The sequence below is a fragment of the Cebus imitator genome, unplaced genomic scaffold (genome assembly GCF_001604975.1).
Source record: "Cebus imitator isolate Cc_AM_T3 unplaced genomic scaffold, Cebus_imitator-1.0 Scaffold4, whole genome shotgun sequence".
In the NCBI taxonomy this organism is placed as follows: Eukaryota; Metazoa; Chordata; class Mammalia; order Primates; family Cebidae; genus Cebus; species Cebus imitator.
In genome coordinates, this window is record NW_016107319.1 from 7,085,651 (window position 1) to 7,105,909 (window position 20,259).

At 35.8% G+C, this 20,259-nt stretch overlaps 1 protein-coding gene across 4 annotated transcripts in view; it reads left to right on the plus strand.

Moving 5' to 3' along the window:
* The window catches only part of IL15 (interleukin 15), a 104,660-nt gene that overhangs the window by 15,759 nt on the left and 68,642 nt on the right, over positions 1-20,259 (plus strand). For 3 of the 4 annotated variants that reach the window (XR_005201150.1, XM_037740437.1, XM_037740435.1), the window contains exon 2: positions 8,139-8,260. The gene's annotated coding sequence lies outside the window, so the exon portion shown is untranslated. Of the gene's footprint in view, positions 1-8,138; positions 8,261-12,765; positions 12,880-20,259 lie in introns of all 4 variants that reach the window. The other variant, XR_001826954.2, reaches the window with a different exon arrangement.

The following is a 20,259-nucleotide window of genomic DNA, read 5'->3' on the forward strand; positions in this document are numbered from 1 at the left end:
TATTTGGAACAGGAGATGCCAGAGGTCTAATCAGCCAGAATAATAAACAATTAGAAGAATGACAGCCAAGTCTAGTGAAACTCTCTGGAGAAAGAGTACTGGAGGATTTACGGTCTAAGGTGCATTTGTGCTTAGTAAAAGATAAGCTGTTCCTAGATTTCCAAGTTTAATTTTAAGTGTTATTCCTCAGGATTATGGTAATCACATCTATTTGCTTCTGTAAGGGATTGGTGAGAAGTAATAGTAATGTTAAATCCAGTTATTTGTGAGTGGGAGATGTCCTGTATCATTAGGTGCCATTTTCACTGACTAGATTATTATCAGCAGGTAATAAGAAATGTGCATCGTTACAAATTCTCATATGGTTTTTTGTGCTAAAACATGAGGTATGTCTTCTGTAGCAGCACTGGTGTCAAATGGCTGTTATTATAAATAACAGGATACATTTTAATAGTTAAACAATTATCTAAAGAGGCAGCACTGGAAATTGATTAGTAATAATTGGCTGATTTTTATGATGAAGTATAATTCTTTTTATTATTATTATTACATTCTGGGGTACATGTGCAGAATGTGGAGGCTTGTTACTTAGGTATACAGGTGCCATGGTGGTTTGCTGCAGCCATCACTCAGTCATCTACATTGGGTATTTCTCCTAATGCTATACCTCTCCTAGTTCCTCAACCCCAAACAGGACCCAGTATGTGATGTTCCCCTCCCTGTGCCCATGTGTTTTTATTGTTCAACACCCACTTATGAGTGAGAACATGTGGTGTTTTGTTTTCTGTCCTTGTTTCAGTTTGCTGAGAATGATGATTTCCAGCTTCATCCATGTCCCTGCAAAGGACATGAACTCATTCTTTTTTATGGCTTCATAGTATTCCATGGTGTATATGTGCCACATTTCCTTTATCCAGCCTATCATTGATGGGCATTGGAGCTGGTTTCAAGTCTTTGCTGTTGTAAACTGTGCTGCAATGAACATATATGTGTGCATATGTCTTTATAATAGAATAATTTATAATCCTTTGGGTGTATACTCAATAATGGTATTGTTGGGTCAAATGGTATTTCTAGTTCTAGATCCTTGAGGAATTGCCACACTGTCTTCTACAATATTTGAACTAATTTATACTCCCACTAAGAATGTAAAAGCATTCCTATATCTCCAGCATCTGTTGTCTTCTAACTTTTTAATGATAGCCATTCTAACTAGCATGAGACGGTATCTTTATGTGGTTTTGATTTGCATTTCTCTAATGACGAAAAATGATGTGCTTTTTCCATATGCGTGTTGGCTGCATACATGTCTTCTTTTTTTTGCATGTGTCTTTATAGTAGAATGATTTATAATCCTTTGGGTATATACCCAGTTATGGGATTGCTGAGTCAAATGATATTTTTAGTTCTAGATTCTTGAGGAATCTCCATACTGTCTTCCACAATGATTGAACTAATTTACTCTCCCACCAACAATGTATAAGTATTCCTATTTCTCCATGTCCTCTTCAGCTTCTGTCATTTCCTGACTTTTAATGATCAGCTTTCTAACTGGTGTGAGATGATATCTCAATATGGTTTTGATTCGCATTTATCTAATGATCAGTGATAATGAGCTTTTTTTCATGTGTTTGTTGGCTGCATAAATGTCTTCAATTGAGAAGTGACAGTTAATATCCTTTGCACACTTTTCGATGGGGTTATTTGTTTTCTTCTTGTAAATTTGTTTAAGTTCTTTGTAGATTCTGGATATTAGCCCTTGTTAGTTGGGTAGATTGCAAAACTTTGTTCTATTCCGTAGGTTACTATCACCATCACTCTGATGATAGTTTCTTGTGCTGTGCAGAAGTTCTTTAGTTTAATTAGATCCCATTTGTCAATTTTGGCTTTTGTTGCCATTGCTTTTGGTGTTTTATTCATGAAGTCTTTTCCCATACCTATGTCCTGAATAATATTGCCTAGGTTTCCTTCTGGGGTTTTTATTGTTTTAGGTCTTATGTTTAAGTCTTTAATCCATATTGAGTTAATTTTTGCACAGGTATAAGGAAGGGATCCAGTTTTTGCTTTCTGCATATGGCTAGCCTGTTTTCCCAACACCATGTATTGAATAGGGAATCCTTTCTGTATTGCTTGTTTTTGTCAGGTTTGTCGAAGGTCAGGTAGTTGTAGATGCGTGGTGTTCTGAGGTCTCTTTTCTGTTCCATTGGTCTGTATATCTGTTTTGGTACCAGTACCATGCTCTTTTGATTACCATGACCTTGTAGAATAGTTTGAAGTCAGGTAGCATGATGCCTCCAACTTTCTTTTTGCTTAGGATTGTCTTTGCTATATGGGCTCTTTTTGGGTTCCATATGAAATTTAAAGTAGTGTTTTCCAATTCTGTGAAGAAAGTCAATGGTAGCTTGATGGGAATAGCATTGAATCTATAAATTACTTTGGGCAGTAAGGCCATTTTCATGATATTGATTCTTCCTATCCATGAGCATGGAATGATTTTCCATTTGTTTGTGTCTTCTCTTATTTCCTTGAGCAGTGGTTTGTAGTTTTTGAACAGGTCCTTCATATCCATTGTAAGTGCGTTCTTAGGTATTTTATTCTCTTTGTAGCAATTGTGAATAGGAGTTCACTCATGATTTGATTCCCTGTTTGTCTGTCTTTGGGGTATAAGGATGCTTGTGATTTTTGCACATTGATTTTGTATCCTGAGACTTTGCTAACATTGCTTATTACCTAAGCAAATTTTGGGCTGAGACAATGGGGTCTTCTAAATGTATAACCATGTCATCTGCAAACAGAGACAATTTGACTTCCTCTTTTCCTAATTGAATACCCTTTATTTCTTTGTCTTTCATGATTGCCCTGGCCAGAACTTCCACTATGTTGAATACGAGTGGTGAGAGAAGGTATCAATCAAGGATAATTCTTACACAAATCTTTTTATATAAATACCTGAAGAATTGAAGAACATTCATTTTAAGTGCATATCTGGGAAGTTTCTGTTTTCTTGCCTTATTTATCTTTAACTGGTAATGCTGGAGCTGTGCAGAAAATCATCAAAATAACTTTCTTTATCTATTTTTAGAGTTTAAAAGTATGGCATACATATTTATGTCATATATATAATTAATGCATATATAAAATATAAATAAAATATAACTTCTACTATATAGTAGAAGTATTGGGGAGGCCAAAATTGGTCACTACTAAATTCAGGCCTAACAAGTTCTGTTGTTGGAAGCTACAAGTAAAAAGGAATAGCTTGGCCTATGGAATGAAAGGAAAATCTTTTGTTAATTTTGAAGGGCTAAAGCTATAAGACTTTTTTCCCTTCCTATACTTTTCTTTCTCTTGGTATTATTCCTTTATCATTCTTCTTCACTTGTCTTTTCTCATCATGGTTTTTATATTTTCAAAACCTCACTCAAGTTTACCAGCTGTAGAAACCTCACTTTGACTATCCCAGTTTGTCTCTGACCCTTCAATGCTGCTGTACTAGGCTTTTCCTCTTCCATGGCAAAATATGACAGCCTTCCTTTTTGTGAAAGTTTTCAAATCATATCAAGGAGTTTGTCTTCCCAGCAAGACCATTATAATCCAAATAGAAAAATGTTTGTTCCTAGTATTTGGCCTGATAAAGAGCTTATACCAGAATATAAACTAGTCACATCACTGACACAGGATTAGTTCACGTAACTTTTTTTCTCATAGCAAGACTTTCCTGAAAAAGAAATCAGTGCAAGATTTATAAATTGCAAACTTGCACTTTAATGAACTAGGCTATAAGGATGCTAGTGGATACTTCTCATCTTCCTGTGAGAAGGGTAAATAGGATAGTTGTGATGGATGACATGACTGGTTGGTGGAGAGCTGTGACATTCACAGTGATGGATAATTGCTAATAAGAGGTAACATTTTTGAGTGTGAAGATAACATTTTTGAGTGTGAAGGCCTGTTCTATGCAGCTTTTATGAATGAGTTCACTGACACCTCACAATTACCCTCTGAGGTAGGTATTACCATTTTCCCCATTCTACAGATGAAAAAAGCAAGGCCCTTGAGACTAGGTACGGTGGCTCATGCCTGTAATCCCAGCACTTTAGGAGGCCAAGGTGGGTGTACCACTTGAGGTCAGGAGTTTGAGACCAGCCTAGCCAACATTGTGAAACCTCGTCTCTACTAAAAATACAAAAATTTTCTGAGCGCGGTGGCACATGCCTGTAATCCCAGCTACTCAGGATGCTGAGGCACAAGAATCGCTTGAACCTGGGAGGTGGAGGTTGCATTGAACAGAGATTGTGCTAATGTACTCCAGCCTGGGTTACAGAGTAAGACTCCGTCTCAAAAACACACAAAAAAATGAGACCCTGAGAAATTAACTTGTCCCAAACCTTACAGTTAGGATGAGGCTAATTCAGATTTTGAACCCAGATCTGTCTGAAACCAGTCTATACCTGGATATATCCTTTCCCACAGAGCTTTCTGTAGTGAATATGTTCTATGTCTTCTGTTTTCAACGTGGTAGCCATTTACCACATGTGGTTTTCAAATATTTGCAGTGTATCTGGCTCAAGTAAGAAAGTGAATTTCTAGTTTTATTTTAATTAATTTACAGTTAAATTTAAATAGGCACATGTGGTTAATGGCTACTGATCAACAACATAGGTCTGGAGACTTTTAAAATGTTACTAACTACAGACTAATAACAGGAAGCCCAGTCCAGGAAAGTATATTCATGTAAGATCTAGTTTTTCTCCATTTCTAGAGTTTCTCAGACATTGTAAAAACAAAAACAAAAACAACAACAGCAGGGATGTTATCTTAAATTGCTTGGGTATTGGAAGTAATAGGATTCAATTAAGTAAATTATTTACCGCTTCCTTGGGTTCAGAAACTGTGGCACGCTTTGGGCATTCTAAATGAATTTTGTCTTCAAGGAGTAACTTCAAGCAACTTTATAGAGTGTTGTAGTTTTTTCCCAGATTTTCCTCATATATGATTAGACAGTATTTAACTATGTGCTATATAATATTTTGTCATGTTTTGATTTTAATTTTATGACTAGATAATGTATCCCCATGGTTTGAACCACAAAAGTTTCAAGCGCTTTCTAATTTCCTTCTATAGACGTAACCAGTGTTGTCATTTTCTAGTGTATGTCCTTACAAATGTTTTGCTCAGACACAAAAAAAATGCACATATATATTTAATCATCCCCCTTTCTGAAAACAAATACACACTGTTGAGTAATCTTGTTCTTTTTACTTAAAAAATATACCTTGGATACATTTTCATGCTAGTGCTTACAAAATTCTCATTTTTTTCTACTGATGCATAATATTACATTTTATGGATGTATTATAATTTACTTAAGCAGTCCCCTACTGATGGACATTTAGGTTGTTTCCATTCTTTTGCTATTACAGGAAATATTGACATGGGTAATTTCAGCACTTATATTCTAAAATGAGCTAGAGTGACTGCATTTCTGTTTCCCAGACCATATTCCACAGAACACAAATCTCATGATATGTTCAATATGCAAAAGGGCTCTATAGTTAAATAACTTTGGTTAACTCTGGGTATTTGTTGATGCTTCATAGTGCACACTGTCATATTAAAACAAGTCTTGCAATAATCTGCTTCTATGTAATCCAAGTGTTTTCCAACCTTACATTTTCTCAAGTAACAGAATACACCATTGTTTCAGGTCGGGTTTCTGGGAAGCTGACTCTGAGATAGAAATGTACATATGAGAGGTTTACTGGGGCATCTTCTAAAGAACAACACCTGATGATGGAAGTGAGGGGATCGAAACAGGGTGGGCAGAGGAAGAAGCTGGACTATGATGAAGTTGCAACGGTGGCCTCACTGGATCCCTGGGGAGTCCTCTAGAGGCAGGATGGCCCTTTGGAGATGTTCCAACTCTGGAAACAGGCCAGATTCCTGGAAGAAAAAGCCATTACCTGACAAAGAAAGCTAGATAGTTTTCTTTCATTGACAGCATTTCTCGGGAGGGACTCAGCTATGACTTGTCAGCTGGAACAATGAATTTCATTGTTCACTACAAAGCTGTATAGCATCTTCACATTTTTAAAGGAAATGCTTATCAGTTCCTAGATAGTCTTGCTGGTCAGAGCAAGTCACTTGGTCCCTGGGACTCGATTTCTTACTGCATGAAATATGAATGCTGAGCTGAAAGTTCTTTAGAGTTTATAACATTCTTTGCATCTATTTCCATTTCAGTATGTGCTAATTAAATTCCAAGGTCAGACATAAGTTTTTCCAGACACATACTTGGCAATACAGAAGCCAATGATGTGGATAGATAAGCCCTAATTTTTAATATTATGGCTCTGAAGTTATGGGAAAAAGTGCATTGTTATAGGGCTTTCAAGTATATGTTACTTAACTTGGGGCAGACTCTTGGGGAGAAATCGCATAAGAGCTGAATTAGAGCTTTTTATTTTTTTTAATATTTTGGTTACCTCTTGTTAGGTGTTTGCTGAAGAAGCTAACTATCTTTCTAGGAACATTGGCCCATATTGATAAAATTGAAGGAATATGCTGGCATGCAATGTAAAAAAGAGAGGAGCATAACTGGCTTTAAAGCACATTCTTAGGAGCTCTTATTTATTTTCCTTTTAGAAGATCAGGAAGCAAACAGGTGTAGATAAACAGGGATAGCAATTTCTCAGGGACCTTCCATTTGTGAATCAGATGGGTCTAAATGCCCATCCTATGTCTTTGAGGATATTTGTGAATTTCATTCTCATATGCCTGCAGAATTCATCACTTGTGGTTGATATTGATGGAAACTTGTTTCCTGGTAGGAGAGGGAAAAGGGCTCAGGGAATGGGCCTCTCTTAAGTGTGCCTGGTAGAATTGATGAAAGTTCATAAAAAGGATGGAAAATATATCCAAGAAAAAGAAAATGTTCTTTTAAGATAATGAAATGAGAAGTGAAATCAAATTTAAGGTGGTGGGTATTATACAAACATGATGCAGAGAAGAAAGCAAAAAGGAAGCAACAATTCTAAGGTTGATGGCAGTATGGGTCTATGATCAACCTCTAAATTGAATGTAAGTTTTTCTCAAAAACCTTAATCTTTTCCTTCAACACAGAGCTTCATAAGGATTCTTGGATCACACTGAAATTTGGTTAAGATGTTTCTTAATTTATTTTATAAAATAAAAATTATACTATTTAAATTTTTTTTTTTCGAGATAGAGTCTCACACTGTCGCCCAAGCTGGAGTGCAGTGGCATGATCTCAGCTCACTGCAACCTCGGCCTCCCATGTTCAAGTGATTCTCCTGCCTTAGCCTCCAGAGTAGCTGGGATTACAGGTGCCCATTAGCATGCCTGGCTAACTTTTTTTTTTTTTTTTTTAGTAGAGACGGGGTTTCACTATGTTGGCTAGGCTTCTCTTGAACTCCTGACCTCATAATCCGCCTGTCTTGGCCTCTCAAAGTGCTGGGGTTACAGATGTGAGCCAATGCACCTGGCCTCTACTTTACTTTTCTAAATGGCATAATAAGTTGGACTATCTTTATAAAAAACATAGAAGTTATATTATTTTTAGGTTTTCCAATCATATAATCTGTTCACATATTTATACCTCATCAAAATTACATATACCTTAAAATACTATACTATATTATGATGTTGTGTTTGACTACTTCATATCTGAGTGGAGACATTGCCATTTCACTTTTGGAATAGATGTTTACAACTTATTTTCAACACCTTCTTCAGACTTGGTCAATAACTTGATATCAAACATGCAAACACATTTGACATCACATGTGTTTTGTGCTATTTCGTGGCAAAGGGAAAGACATTTACTAGAGAGCTATATGAAACATTATAGGCTTTAAAAATGATATATGATAATTTTTTCTCCAAAATGATGTAGCTGTAGATAGCAAGGACATGAGTTAAATTATGGGGGACTCTGAGGATTATAGAAAAGATTTCTCCAAGAAGTTCAGTTTTGACTTATGGAGTTTTCTCCATACGAGTCTTCCTGTTTCTTTTTATAGCATGATCAGGTATGTGGGTAACTATAAATCTGAGGAAGGGAGGATTTCTCAATACATAATTATTAATCCTCTTATCCCTACCTTTGACTCTTACAGAATCCATTCCAATATATGGCTACGTGGCTCTTTGGAGCAATGTTCCATCATGTTCCATGCTGGTGACATCACACGGAGCACAGAAATCAATGTTAGCAGTTAGCCAGCCCATACAAGATCGTGTAAGTAAAGGTTCTTGTTTGTTTGTTCGTTTGAGATGAAGTGTCACTCTGTCACCCAGGCTGGAATGCAGAGGTGCAATCTCAGCTCACTGCAACCTGCGACTCCCAGGTTCAAGCAGTTCTCTGCCTCAGCCTCCCAAGTAGCTGGGATTACAGGCATGCACCACCACGCCCAGCTAATTGTCTGTATTTTTGGTAGTGACAAGGTTTCACCATCTTGGCCAGGCTGGTCTTGAACTCCTGACCTAGTGATCCACCCGTCTTGGCCTCCCAAAGTGCTGAGATTACAGGTTTGAAACACTATGCCTGGCTGTGAGTAAAATTTTAAAAATTGTATCATATAATGTAGACATTTTTACATAATAGTGTAATTCCTAATAAGGAAGATGTGGCAAAACAGGTGAAGTTATATATACTCAGAATTTTTTAAATGAGCATCTTGGTTTAAAAAATATACAATTTGTTATTGCATGCTTAAAGCATATATTTGAGGGCACAGAATATTGCACAGAAGTTTTTTTCTGAAAAGAGACATTTAGTAAATATTATAGACTTTGTGAGTCAAATGATCACTGTCCTAACTAGTCATCTGTGCCCTATTGCTTAAGAACAGCCATCAGTGTGTATGGGCATGGCTGTGTCTCAACAGAACTATTTACAAAAACAGGCGGCAGATGAGGGTTGGCCTCTGAGTCATACTTTGTCAATATAGAAAATGAAAGAATTGTGCATATCATTATCTGTATATTACTGGGTTAATTTAGAAAGAACTTGGGTGCTTAAAATTAAATAATAGGCCGGCTGCGTTGGCTCAAGCCTGTAATCCCAACACTTTGGTAGGCTGAGGCGGGTGGATCAAGAGGTCAAGAGATCAAGACCATCCTGGCCAACATGATGAAGCCCTGTCTCTACTAAAAATACAAAAATTAGCTGGGCATAGTGGCGCGCGGCTGTAGTCCCAGCTACTCAGGAGGCTGAGACAGGAAAATTGCTTGAACCCGGGAGGCAGAGGTTGCAGTGAGCCGAGATCGCGCCATTGCACTTCAGCCTGACGCCTGGCGACAGAGCAAAACTCTGTCTCGAAAAAAAATAAATAAATAAATAATAAATGTAATCAAACTATCTAATTTCTAAATGAATTTACTAATCTAAATATATGAGAAGATAATGCAGATTAAATTTTTTAAATGACTGAGACTTTTGAGAAGTATTTTAAAACAATGTAAGATCAAGTTCAGTCTCCATAACTAAACAAAATATAGTAAGGTATAAAAGTTAATGATTGAGATATGTTCTAAGAAATATATCGTTAGACAATTCTGTTGTGAGGACATCCTAGGCTGTACTGACACAAACCCAGATGGTATAGCCTATACATGCCTAGTCTATATGGTATAGCCAGTTGATCCTAAGCTACAAACCTGTACAGCATGTTACTGTACTGAATACTGTAGGCAATTGTAACACAGTGATAAGTGTTTGTGTATCTAAACATAGAAAAGATATAGTAAAAATGCAGTATAAAAGATAAAAAGTGATATATCTGCATAGGACACTTAGGATGAATAAAGTTTACAATATTGGAAGTTTCTCTGGTTGATTCAGTGAGTGAGTGGTGGGTGAATGTGAAAACCTTGGACATTACATTACGCTACTGTAGACTTTATAAACACTGTACAATTAGGTCATGCTAAATTTTAAAAAATATTTTTCTTTTTTCAATAATAAATTAACCTTAGATTGTTGTAACTTTTTAAATTTAAGAAAAAAATATTTTCTTTAACTTTTTGACTTTTGTAATAACACAACATAAAACCAAACATATTGTGCAGCTGTACAAAAATATTTTTCTTTACATCCTTATTCTATAAGATTTTTTCTATTTTTAAAAATGTTTAGTTTTTGCTTTTAAAAAACTAAGACATAAACACACACTTAGCCTAGGTCTACACAGAGTCAGGATCATCAACATCAGTGTCTTCCTCCTCCACATCTTGTCTCCCTGGAATGTGTCCAGGGGCAGTAACACACATGAAACTGTTATCTCCTGTGATGTCAATGTCCTCTTCTGGAATATCTCCAGAAGGACCTGCCTGAGGCTGTTTTACAGTTAACTTCTAAGAAAATATAAGTAAAATGAGTATATCATAAAATAATGATATAGTATAATAAATACATAAACCAGTAACAGTTATTATCAAGTATTATGTACTATGCATAATTTTATGTTATACTTTTATATGACTAGCAGTGCAGTAAGTTTCCACTAGCATTACCATAAACATGTGAGCAATGCATTGTGTTACAACATTAAGGCATTGATATGGTTTGGATTTGTGTCTCCATTGTTGGCGGAGGGGCCTAGTGGGAGGTAATTGGCTCATGGGGACAAAGTTTCCCCTTGCTGTTCTCCTGATAGTGAGTTCTCATGAGATTTGGTTGTTTCAAAGTTTGTAGCGCCCCCCCACTGCTCTCTCTTCTTCCTGCTCTGACCATGTGAGACATGCCTGCTTCCCCTTCACCCTCTGCCATGACTTTGTTTCCTGAGGCCTCGCCAGCCATGCTTTCTGTATAGCCTGCAGAACTGTGAGTCAGTTAGACATTTTTTTCTTTATAAATTACCCAGTCTCAGGTAGTTTTTTTTTTTTTTTTTTTTTTTATAACAATGCAAGAACGGAATATACAGACATGTACAAAATCACCAGGTGCTAGGAAATTTTTCAGCTCCATTATAATTTTATGGGACAACCCTCATTGTATATGTGGTCTGTCATTCACTGAAACTTTGTGACATGGGACTTTAAAGCCACAGAAATAAATTCAAGCATCTGGCTTCTTATGGTAAAGTGAATATATACATTTCATTTTCACTTTCAGTTATAATATCTAATTAGTACCCTCAGATATAATTCTAATTAACACCCTCAGATACACCTCCGATAGCATGTATAATAGATCAAGATGAACAGTGGAATAAGTAAGGAAGTTTAAGGAAATTGAAATATTTTATAAGAACTCTAAGGAAAAAGGCAGTTTCTTTATTTTTCCATCGTTTTTGGTATGAGAAAATAAAATAACTATAAATTGAAAGGAAAAAACATGGAGAGCATGTTCTTTGACAGTAATTATCTATAAACTGAAACTTACCCCTTAACTTCATAAACTTCCTTGAAATTACTGTTTCTTGGAATTTTTATTAAGAATTCTCCAAACCCAAGAACAAGTTTACTGGTGTCTTTTTTTTTTTTTTTTTTTTTTTTTTTTTTTTTTTTTTTTGAGACAGAATCTTACTCTGTCACCCAGGCTGGAGTTCAATGGCCCAATCTTGGCTCAATGCAACCTCCACCCCGTGGGTTCAAGCAATTCTCCTGCCTCAGCCTCCTGAGTAGCTGAGTAGTCACCATGCCTGGCTACTTTTTGTATTTTTAGTAGAGACGGGGTTTCACCATGTCAGTCAGGCTCATCTCGAACTCCTGAACTCGTGATCCACCCACCTCGACCTCCTAAAGTGCTAGGATTACAAGCATGAACCACCACACCCAGCCGGTGTCTTATTGATACACACCAATTAGGTATTGCTACCATCGAGGGATTGAGGAAGATGCAGGGGGAAAGTTTGGATATAAAGTGATAATATTTGAGACATTTTTGGTAATAGCAATGTGGTTTGGAGTGTCTTGTCACTAAGACATTGAGAGAAATGAATAAACATTATTTCTTAAAAAATTATGAGCAATTCTGGGGAAAATAAGCTATGGCAGGGGAATTTTGCTTAAATGAAATCATGCTTGAAATATGCAAGAGATTTAAACAGGAATCTCCCCTAGTATGTGAGTAGTAAATACGTGTTTTGAAGTCATAAGAAGAGTGTCATGTGCTTTCTGCTTTTCTTTTTATGAATTCTCTTTGATTCCTACATTTTTAGGTTCAGCTTCCTTTGTTGATACTTAAATATAGGAGCATTCTGATTGGTTATTTTTTGGTGGCCAGTGATAGTTATTCATGTCAGGATTTAGGCTAGGTGGAATTAAAGACCTCAAGTATCTCTTTCAATTTGCACAGTAAAAGAGGCAAGTAAGTGTAATTTGTTCCTTGGTGAGCTCTGCTGTTGCTGTAACAAGAACCCAGAAAGGCACTGTTTGTATAGGTTAATCCTTTGGAGGTAGCTTTTATTTTGGATAGTCAATTGGGAAGTGTAATAGGCTCCGTGCTAAAGAAACCTTCACTGTGATGACATTGCTGCCAACCGAATCTCACTTGTAGTCTTTAACATGATTTATTTGCTATAATTTTTACATTTTGAAAATAAATGCATTTATAAAGCAGAATTTGGGTATAAGCTAAGTTAATAAGAATCTCACCAGTGCATGCTTTCACTCAAGGCCCCTTCCCTTTTATTTTAGCTAGGGATGTAGCTTACAAGCTTGGGTGGCTTGAGTCACCACTTTTCACTCAATTTAGTTAAAGCTTTTAATTTTATTTTTTATTATCGTTTTAATTATCAGGGTAATACGTGCTCATTATAGAAGAGTGAAAACTATAGAAAAGTTTAAAGTGGGAAAAATACCACCAGTTGCCATAATTACTAGGAGGCAACTAAATGCATGATTGTTAACAAGGTTAGTTTGTTTACGTGGTTGTTATAAAAAAAGATTGAAAAGTTTCATTGTGGTTTTGCTTGTTTAACAGCAAATTGTGACATTTCTTTGTGACATTACATAAGTAAACATCATTTTAATGTGCATATAATACTCTAATTTAAAATAGGTTCCAACCCATCATACCGTTCCCTAAGTTTTCATTATTATAAATAATACTTCAGTGAATATATTTTTGAATACATTTTGTCCAAGTTTCTGATAATTTCATTAGGTACATTTCCCAAGAAGGGAACTAAGATGTCTAAAGTAATAAATATTTTAACAGTGCTCAGCTCTTATCCCAAAAATTATGTACAGATTTATAACTTTGCCATCCCTACACCGTCATCATTTCTATGTGAGCCTTGGTGATGTTGCATCATTCTGGTTCCGTGAAGAATAGGGCAGGAGTTTATGCCAAATGTAATTCTCCTCTTGACACCGCAGAGAAAATTAGGAGAATGGGATTGAAGGGAGTCCCACAAACTAAGTCTAATAAAACCCAGAGACAGTGAGTAACCATAAAAGCCAGAGCATGTTATTGAAGACAGACAAAAACAAGTGAAGTTAGCAGAATTTGTGCAGAAAACATTGCCAGGAGGAATGAGAGTGTGGAGTGGCCACAGTGATAGCAGAAGTTGATGGCTGCCAGCAAGTAAGTATTCCAAGCAGGAAAGACCCCTGTTCTGAGTTGGAGGTATACTCAAATAGGGAGTCATTCCTGGGAGAATTGGAGAAAGATGCTTTTGTTCGCATAAGAGGCAGATCTCAGAAAGCACGTCTTTTAAAAAGGAGAGAAATGCATTGAAAGGAAGAGACTGTATCCCTTAGTGGCAGCTTCTAGTGAAGAAGCTAGAGGATCTCAGAGCTGGTGCAGGTGCCATTCCTTGTAAGGTCCAATGGACTTCAAAAGGCGCTTAATGACAGGTTCCTGCTGCACTGTCCACTTAGTGCTGGGGATTTTTCTCCTTGTATGGAGATGTGGACAAGTTAAGAGCCTGTGAGGCTCATCTTTGACCAATGGGATGCAGAAGTTAGTAAATGTTCTTCCCCTTTTCTCTGCTTGGGTGTGATCTCTTAAAGTACAGTTTGTGTACTGCTGTGCACTTAGAAATGGCAAACTCTGTTGTACTCCCTTATAACAGCTCCATCCACCCTCTGTTTCTGTTTTCTTTTTTTCTTGATTGTTGTTTTTTTTCTCCTTCTTTTCCCTTCTTTCTGCTTTCTTGCAATCATACTCCTCAATAAAATGATTTTTTCTATGTCTAATGATGATTTCATACCTGCATTATTTTCATACCTTTATTGTTTTTCTGATTTTTGTTGGGATTTCTTCTCTGTTATGTGGATTATTTAAAACTTTATGTTTAATGTTCAACAAGTTGAAGATTCCCTAGTTGCCTTTTTTGTCTGCAGATTTCACAGCCAGATTTCTTTCAGAGAATAAAACACTGAACACTTTTAGTCCTTTTAGTTTTGTCATGACTTGCTTTAGGCCCAACATATGGTTATTTTTGGTAAATGTTCCAAGAGGACCTAACAAAAGTGAGTTTTGCTATTGAGTGCAGGGCACCTTAGAGAACAGATAAGTAAGTCAAGTTTATTATTTTTTTCCACATTTACTCTGTGCCTGTTGACTTTTTTGTTTACTGTTTATTCTATCAGCTTTTGAAGGAGATGTTTTAAAATTACTAACAATGATGGCAAATTTGCCTGTAAGATTTAAAGCTGCGATTTTATAAGACTATAGATGGGAATGTGATACCTCCCTGGTAGTTTGACATTTTCATAGTTAAGATATGCACACCATCATCTTTGTACTAAGGCTACCTGCCTTAACATCTGCTTCATTATTAATGTAGCTACCTCAGCTCATTTCATTTAATAGTGCATGCATGATATATTTTTTCTCATCCATTTACTTCCAGCCTTTTTTTATCTCTATGTTATATACGTGCATCTTGTGTAAACAGCATGTAGCTGTGTTTTATGTTATTGTGTTGAATGCTTAGTCTTTTACAGAGTATTTAGTTTATTTTTACTTAATATAATTACTGATATATTTGTGTTTTTATTCACCAACTATTTTTTTTTCTGTTTGACTCAGTTTTATGTAGCTTTTTCTTCCTTCATTGTTATTATAACATGCATCCTTAGATATTACAACATGCATCTTTTGCATATTATAACATGTATCCTTTGCATATTATATTCTATCTAATGATTTGTTTTAAGAAGAGATAATTGCAGTTTGATTAAAACCCTTAAAGAGGAATAAAAACTTCAAATTGTTTTCATGAAGTCAAAATGCCACTGATGTCTAAGCTTGATAAAAATTTCACAAGAAAACTATTTCCCAATTTTATTTATGAATATCAGTGTAAAACTCTTCATATTATTAGTGGAAAAATTCTAGCAACTCATTAAAAAAATAATATATCATGACCAAGGAGGGTTCATTCTAGGAATGAAAGATTATGAACTCTATTAAAATAATTTATCATATTAATTGGTCTAAAATCATATGCTTATTTCTATAGATGCTGCATATTTAGTTGACAAAATTCAACAGCCATTGTGGATTTTTTTTTAAAAAGACAATAAAGTAAGAGTTATAACATTTTACAGTCATGGTGAGCTGACAAATTATATATGCTGTAAAGGCAGAAATGGGGTGATCCCTTTCTTCCCCGTTACAAAGGTCACAGCCTACACCCTTATAACAAAAGACAGATTAACAAGAGAAATGAATGTTTGTTTGATCACAGTTTTATGTGACACAGAAACCTTACAAAATGCAGACCCAAAGACTCAGTGAGAACTATCCATTTTCATACCCGTCTTTTTGGAACATTTATGGAGACTTCACTGTCTAGGCATGATTGATGCATAAACAGCCATGTAGAACTGTGCTTGGACAAAAAGGGCATGATCTAATGCTAATAGACTTGGTGAGGAAATCTCAACAAGGCCTGTTCGGATTCTTCTTGCCCTAACTAGGCAGCATTCCTTCCTCCCAGGTATGAGCAATGGCCCCTCTGGAATGACAGTCTTAGTTTCTTTTTGGCCAACTGTTACACGGAAAGGTGAGGGAAGTTTAGAATAATATTTTTGGGCTTTATGCCTGGCCTTCATGAAAAAGTGTTCTGGCTCCTATGACCTCCCTGGGGAAGAGGGCTTCTAGTTTCTATAGCTCTCCTTGGGGAAGAATGAGGCAGAGAGGCGAGTGTAGGAGATCAGAGAGAAACTTGCTTCTGAGGCTGCTTCTGAGGCCTTCATTTTGAAATATTATTTTTTGAACCCCACAAATGCACACATACAAACACAAACACACCATGCACACAAACACACAATCTTGTCTTGAAGCCATTATTGTAATTAATAGCCAAACAGTGGAGACATTTCTGATTATTCTGTTAAAAGTATAAATCAGAAAATGATGCACAATTCTCAACCCTACTGCTGATGCTGTACCAGAGATTTGAGCCAACAAAGCAGATGAAAGAGACAAATTAAGTCTAAAGCTCTAAGACCTAATAAGCAGGTGGAAGTAAAACCTGTATGTTTTTGTGACTTAATATTTAGAAAACCCCCAAATAACCTGTGAAAGTTTCTAACTATTACTCAATTCCAGCATATAAAATAAGAAAAACAGAGATAAATTTGAGTCATTAAAAAAAATCCTTTGGTTGGAAAAAAAAAACCCTCTGGGGAAATTCAAAAGAATAATAAACTGGGAAAAATATTTACTTCTCCAATCACTAAGCATTTTCCCCCTAATATATTAAGACCTTTTAGAAACTGGGGGATGTGGGAAGTACAAGCTATAGAGCTGTCAGCAAAGGACATAAATGAACAGTATATATGAAAAGAATTGCAAATATCATTTCAACTCAAAAAGGTATTCAGCCTCACATAAGATGCTAGTTGTTATTTGATTTTATTTAAGAAGCGAGAGAATATAAGTATATATTTCTAAATTTGCTTGCATTACATAAAGAAACTTTCAAGGAAGGAAGCACAGGAATTAATAGAAATGGTTGCTTAGAAAGACCAGAGTGGAGGGACAAGAGAGTGAATGGGACAGGAAGTAAAGCCGAATTCTTACGTAAATACTATCTCGTGTTAGCCATGTGAACATATTAACTTTATAGAAGAAAAACAAGTATACAAATTTCCATTCCTTTTGATTACCATGTAAGTTGAAATCTTCAAAGTGTTCACTTGCTATTTGGATTTTCATTTCTTCAAATTTTATGTTCAAAATCTTTATATTTAGAAATATTTTTTAACCAAACTTTATAACTCTTTAATATATTAAGGAACCAGTACATTTTAACATATTTATTTCACCTTTTAAAAGTCTGCTTACTCCATCATTTTGATTAGTATACATTAACTTACAGAAATTAATAATTCTTATTTTGTCAAATCTATCAATCTTTCAGTGTTGACTTTTCAATAAACATAACTTTATTTTATTTTTGAAATAACATCCAAATGCTAAATGTTTAATAAGAATCATATCAACTTTAAGGAAATTGATTATCTCTGGCTGACCTTTCACTTCAAACTGCCCTAATTTTAATAAATGCATAAAACATTTCAATGGGATCATGATAGTGTATTTTATTTTATAGCCTTTAATTCTCTTCATGAAAACCTGCATTTTGATGAATGACCAAAGGAGAAAATATAGAAATGATTCTGGGTATTTTAATGATGCCTCTTTGCATGAACTATGAGCCATAGTTACCAGTGCTATGAAATTGGAATTGCTTGTCCATTAGAGATTCTTACAGTGATTAGGAAACAAAGACTGTGAAATGAGACTTTGTTGTTTTGGAGATCTGGAAACATCAGATGAAACTGAAGTTCTCCAACGTGAACAAAACATTTTTATTTTTAAGGCTAACCAGGACATCTGTAATTACTATTTGCTTTCCTGAAGGAAAGTATATTAGGTTACAAACACCAAGGGGGAGATAGGTGGACATGTTGCTTAATCTTAGGTACAATTTAAAGACTACAAAGATCTGAATGTATGTATGTTGGAATATGGAGGAACAGGGAAGAAATAAAGTTTAGATCATCTGAGACTTTAACAAACAAAAGCTTAGATTTTTCCAAGCACTATATTTACCTATGTTCCAAGTGCTCAGATTGCATAAGAAATCATTCTCAGATTTCATATAATAAAGCAATCATTTATTATGCTCATAAATTCTGCAGATAAAGAATTTGGAGAGGGCACAACAGATATGGTTGTTTCTGCTCCAGATGCACGGGGCCTCAATGGAAAAGTTAAAGGCTGGGAGGTAGGAAGCAGAACATTTTTCTGTAAAGAGGCAGAGGAGTAAGTGTTCTTTGCTTTGCAGGATTTAAATATGGTCTCTGTCATGACTACATATTTCTGCCGTTTCTGGGTAGTAGAAGCTATTGATAGTACGTAAATGAATGAACATGGGTTCCAATAAACTATATTTGCAAAAATTGGCAACTGGTTGGGTTTGACTCCCTGAGGTACCTGAAAGATAATTTATTTGCATGTCAAGTTGATGAGAAGTGTCAAGTGGAGGTCTCCATTCTTCTTCCTGTAGAGCACTCCATGTAGGCTCATTCCCTTTGGGATAGTTTGTGCTTCCTGTCATCATGGATGCTGGGATCCAACCATTTGAGTCTTCAGAAAAAAGCAATTAATACATACCCCAAATCATCCACCAAATCCTCCTAAGAATCTCCTTAATGTATCTGTGATACTTCCCCTTGTTAGTAAGCAATGGAAAGATGAATGAATGGAACTCAAGACATTGCTTCAAATGGTTCATCTTTGCCCATTCAAGACTCATATACCTCTCCCACCTGATGTGTCAAGTTGAGACACATGATATCAGGTGATCTCTTGAATGATATCAGGTGATCTCTTTGCCACTGTAGTTAAGGTGGGTTTCTGCTGTCACTGACAAGTTCAAGAAATATTAGAGCTCATCTAGAAATTATATAAATATTTACTTTTTTTCTAGATATCTTTTTTTTAAAGCTAGAATTTGTCATAAGATGTGAGATGAGAATATAAATCTTTTAAAGACTTAAACGAATGTTTCACAAAACACTTGTTCAGTAATAACTTGTCCCTTACCTGCTGCTTCAAGATTAAGATAGTGGTTCATTGAGTCATTTGTCAACACTTCAGTGTTGATAGACTAAACTTGTTTTTATTTTGTGGTAAATTTTAACATCTACTGGTCTAGTTCCTCTTTATTCCTTTTCTATTTAAAAATTATTTTCACCAGTAGATGTTTTTAGAGGAACTTAAGGATCATAGTGTCAAGTTCACTTCTCATATCAATTCTTATACATCATTTTCACTTCTGAATTTATTTCTTATGAAATTACTGGGAAAAATTATATCTGTAATATAGTATAGTTTTCATCTAGGAATAAAGTATGCTTCTCAAGTTATTTAACTGTTCTTTTTGCCTTTCAATCTAGTTTTATTGATTTCTTCATATAGCACCACACCTTATCATATTGATTCCTAACTCTTGTATAATTTTGTGGCTAACATGGATTAGGTAATTTCCCCTAAATATTGCTGAAGTAGGGAATGATTAATATGCAAGTTGTTGATATTATGATGTGTATATTTTGGTTTCTGTCCATGGTTTCTGTTTCATAACTCCCATAGAGCTTGTTATTTCCTGGGTGACTAAAACAATAGGTGTATCTTTTGTTAAAGTATTTAGTCTTTTGTTCTTGGTTTCTGAAGGAGCTTCCAAACAGCTTTAGAGTAATAAAGGTGACAGTCTTTTGTCATAATGTTGGGGCTCTTTAGGGCTCAGAAGCAGGAATCAGAAAACAAAATTTCTCTCTGACCTTCTCCTGCTGCTCCCCTCCTTTTAGTTTAAAAATTTCAATTTTATTAGACAGGGTCTCATTCTATCAGCCAGCCTGGAGTGCAATGGCACAATCTTGGCCCACTGCAGCCTTGACCTCCGGGACCCAGGTGATCCTTCCATGTCAGCCTCCCGAGTAGCTGGAGCTACAGCTGTGCACCACTCTGCCGGGCTAGTTTTTAAAATATTCTTTTGTAGAGATTGGGTTTTGCCATGTTAACTATTCCCATTCTCAAGCTATCTGTCTGTCTCAGCCTCTTTGAGTGCTGGGATTACAGGTGTGACCCACTGTATCTGGCCCTCCTTTCCCCCTGCTTTTTTTTAACTTGCTTCTTTTTCTCCCCAAGGAAGGCCATGGAAACTAAAACTGTACTCTCATCTTCTCTCCCTTTGTGCTTTGGAGCTGACCATAAAGAAGTGATTTGAATGTAAATCATAAGATCCCCATTTTAGAAAGGATCCT